The sequence below is a fragment of the Euprymna scolopes genome, chromosome 14 (genome assembly GCF_053919585.1).
Source record: "Euprymna scolopes isolate OS-2025 chromosome 14, ASM5391958v1, whole genome shotgun sequence".
NCBI classification, from domain to species: Eukaryota; Metazoa; Mollusca; class Cephalopoda; order Sepiida; family Sepiolidae; genus Euprymna; species Euprymna scolopes.
In genome coordinates, this window is record NC_136495.1 from 151,797,675 (window position 1) to 151,801,750 (window position 4,076).

At 29.0% G+C, this 4,076-nt stretch overlaps 1 protein-coding gene across 1 annotated transcript in view; it reads right to left on the reverse strand.

Annotated features, from left to right (window-relative positions):
• Positions 1 to 3,885: 3,885 nt before the first annotated feature.
• The window catches only part of LOC145293295 (uncharacterized), a 4,286-nt gene continuing 4,095 nt past the window's right edge, over positions 3,886 to 4,076 (reverse strand). The window contains exon 2 of the mRNA XM_080139906.1: positions 3,886 to 4,076. This exon is cut by the window's right edge and continues 801 nt beyond it. The gene's annotated coding sequence lies outside the window, so the exon portion shown is untranslated.

The window sequence follows — 4,076 nt, forward strand, 5'->3', positions numbered from 1 at the left end:
TTATTGTTCTAGATAGTTTTGTTTGTATTTTATATCCATTCAAAATGTGGGAGATCTTTATGCCACAGCTAGTATAAACTCATGAGACGAATAGTTCATAATTAAAATCAGACAGAGCTATTAGAAAGAAAATTGAAATGAATTAAATTAGTATATTATTTCTATCAGTTTCGGCTAACAGTCGTGTTGATGGAAAAATTCATAATGATCGATTATCGATTAATTAGTTTAGGAATTAATCCTGTACATAACAATATACAAACATGCACATATACCTCTCACACACACACACAGATTTGCCTTCAATAATTTTCCATATTTTTTTGTACAGACATTTAAAATGGTCGTAGACTCTTGAAAACTCAGTATGTTATTGCGATACATCTTATGTGATGACTGACCAATTTTTATGATTTCAGGTTCAAATGAACAGCTACAGCAGGAATCAGAATACATCCTACTAAAGCCTGATTGTCACAGGTGGTGAATTTCAAAAATGCAATCTGAATGTGAGGACATCTTAGAAGAACGATATGTAATAAAATTCTGTTTTAAACTTGAAAAAAAAAAAAAAAAAAAAAAAAAATGCCCGGAAGCGTATGGAATGCTTCAGATTGCTTTTGAGTCATCTTATATGAACCGAGCATCAGTTTTTGATTGACATAAGAGATTCAAGGAAGGCAGAGAGTCTGTGAGAGATGTAGGAGGAGAAAGGAAGTCAGAACATCAGAATTGATTGGCCAAATAAAGAATTTCATGGATAAGGACCGTCGTGTGTCTATAGAGACAATCAGTGCACAGTTTGATGTTAGTGCAGAAACTGGCCACACAATTATTTGTGAGGAGCTGAAGATTTTCATGAATGCATCAGTCCACAACTCCATCCTTGTCACAGACTATTTGACCAAGATGGGCATCAAGACAGTTCCTCACCCTCCCTATAGTCCAGACCTTGCTCTCTTTTGGTGATTCCCTAAGCTTAAGGAAAACCTTAGAGATTATCATTATGTGACAACTGAGGAGATGAATGAGGCTGTGACAAGGGTCATTGAAACACTAACACAAGAGAACTTCCATGAGATCTTCCAGAAATTGTTGGTACAGTACAAGTGCATTGCAGCTGGGGGAGATTACTTCGAAGGCGACTAAAGTTTCATGTGTGTACTATCAATAAAAGTGCCCATACGAAAAAAAAACCTTGTGTGTGTATGTATATATATATATATATATATATATATATATACACACACACACACAGGTTAGGTAAGTATACCTCTTAAAATAGTGGTATGTACAAGAATAATACCTAAACTAATTAATCGATCATTATTTTGCAAGATAAGTGTTAAGTGTAGGCTATATTGGATTTAATTTAGTTTTATTAGAAGCTGATAAAAAGGAGTGTTACCTCTTTGTGAAACTTCAAATGTCTCCGATTTCTGTGAATTTCTTCAAATAGCCATTAGACATCAATTAATAAATATTCCACAAATTTAAACTTTCTTTGAATATTTTAAAGTTTAACAAACTATTTTAAGGAATAATATGGGTACAACATTCGATTTAAAAATACAAATATTTCAGATTTGCATTGAATTTGATACGTCGTCAGTAGACAACAATCAAGCAAGAATCCATGAATTTCAGTTTCTTCTTAAGACCGCTTAAGCCTTTAATTGTTGATATCTTTTAAAATTAAAATTATATAATGGAGTTTGGTCCAAATTTGAATAAGGATTCTAAGCATAATGTATTATATCTTGATTTTAATACTCGTAAGTGGGCATAAAAGTAATGCAAAACTATTCTGGGAATATCTTATCTTAAAGATAAAATTATCTTTCCTAAGACGATTTTTCTTTTAGTGTATATATATATATATATATATATATATATATATAAGAAAGAAAAAGAATTAAAACTAAGTTGAACTTTACAATAAAAATTTATTGTTCGACTGAATACTTCAAAAAACAATTTGCAAAGTCCTTATTCCGCGGAGTTTCAAAGAAAGCTATTTTTGCTATTCTTCTCATCAGAGGGCAGAAAGAAATTAGCAAATTGTTTTTTTGGAGTATTCAGTCGAATAATAAATTTTGATTGTAAAGTTCAACTTACAGTTTTAATTTTATTTCTCTTATAAGCTCTACTCTCTATTGCATATTGAGCTTTTTTATTCGGTTGGGATTAAATTATCTATATATAAATACTGGTATTTATATTAGATTATAGTTTACCATTGCGTATATCAGGTAAACACTACATTCCTTTTGGTTTCAATACCACACACACACAAACACACACACAAAAAAAACAAAAGTTTAGGTCAAAAAGGTGCCTTAGTTTTCACGTGAGGAAGCGGACCCAAGCGAAAAAATACTAGGTTTTCTTCATTTTTAATTATAAACTGCTTACTTGCTTAATTCCGCCACATTTGATAACTGCAGGTATTAGTTGAAACAGGAGCATAGAAGAAGAATAATCTTAGTTGTATATATAAAAAATGTTTATTTATTTCGTACAAGGATAGAAGAAAACTTCTTGCTTTTTTTTTTCAATTATTTAAAAAAAAAAAAAAAAAAAAAAAAGACAAAACTTGCAGAAGAAAAATATTGAGAGAGAAGAAAATAAAATATAAATTATTTATTGTATGGGATTGGATATTTACAATAAATCTTTACAAAATTCATTTTATCTTTTTTTTTTTTCAATAATGGCTACTAAAATGGTAGATAAACCATTTTCTAGAAAGAAACTGAAATAAATGAAGTTGAATAACCAAATAAAAAGTATACACACAAAAAATAACGAAATACACAGAAAACAGAATCCTGATGAATAACTCATAAAAAAACCCAAAAATGTAAAAATTTGGCTAAAAGTGGATAACAAAAAAAAAAAAAAAAAAAATAGGAATTATTGAATTTATTCGCGAATCACTAGAAATTACAAAAGTGACACAAACCGCTGTTAATAATAACAATAACACGTGTGTGCGTTCTCTTTGATCAGGATACAACAAATCTGATCTCTAACAAAAGGGGTGAATATATAAGGGTCCTTTTTTAGGGTCCTTTTTTCATATTGAGATTATTATCAATCGATGTTTTACAATAACAGGTAAAGGAATAATAAATAATATATATTTTCAGAATATAAAATGTAGAGGATGCACTTTTTCCTTTTTTTTGTTTTTTTTCTAAAAGGTGGGTTCTCATGATATTGCTGATAACGGTCAAAACGATAATCAGTAAAACGCTAATGATTATTGATAAAGGATAATAAATGTATATGTACTGAATAAGGTAAATAATAAATATAGTAATCAGAAGAAAGGAAAAAAAATGGGATGTAGAAAGGAGAAAAAAGTTAGCAAGCTGCCTTTTCCTGTATTTCCAGGTGATGGTGTCTCCTAAACTTTTTTTTTTTTGTTGATATTATATTTTTTATTTTATCATTTTTTTTTGCTTCTTTTGTTCTTTCTCTCCTATTTCTTTTAATATGTTTTTTAATCTTTTTTAAATATATATTTTTTGTACTTTCATTTTTTTTTTATTTTTTAAATATATATTTTCTTTTTGCTTTGGTTTCTTTAATCAATCAGCTGCAAGCTTCCTTGCTGACTTCGTGAAGTAAGATTTTGAGAAAGAGGAGGAGGAAGAAGAAGAAGAGAAGAAAAGAGACAGAGGAGGAGAATGTGTGTGTGTGTGTGTGTGTGTGTGTGTGTGTGTGTCCCGCGACTTAACAAAAGAATAAATAAAAATTTTTAAAAATCAGAGATCAATTCCCGGAGGTGGTAGGGTAATTTTTTTTTTCTTCCTTTCACTTTTTTCTTCACCCTTAAATAAAATATATTACCAATCGCACCTGATTTATATTATTTCCTTTCTTTTTTTTTTTTAATTTTTTTTTTTTTGATACAGATCTCTTTTTAAAAATAAATAAAAACCAAGAGTTATGTTTTTTTTTCTCTTTTTTTTTTCGTCGTTGGTCTGGTCAAGGTTATTTGGTAAGTTGTACGTAAAATAGTAAATATATATATTTTTTATGTAAGTAAGTTGTTAATAAATACTTTA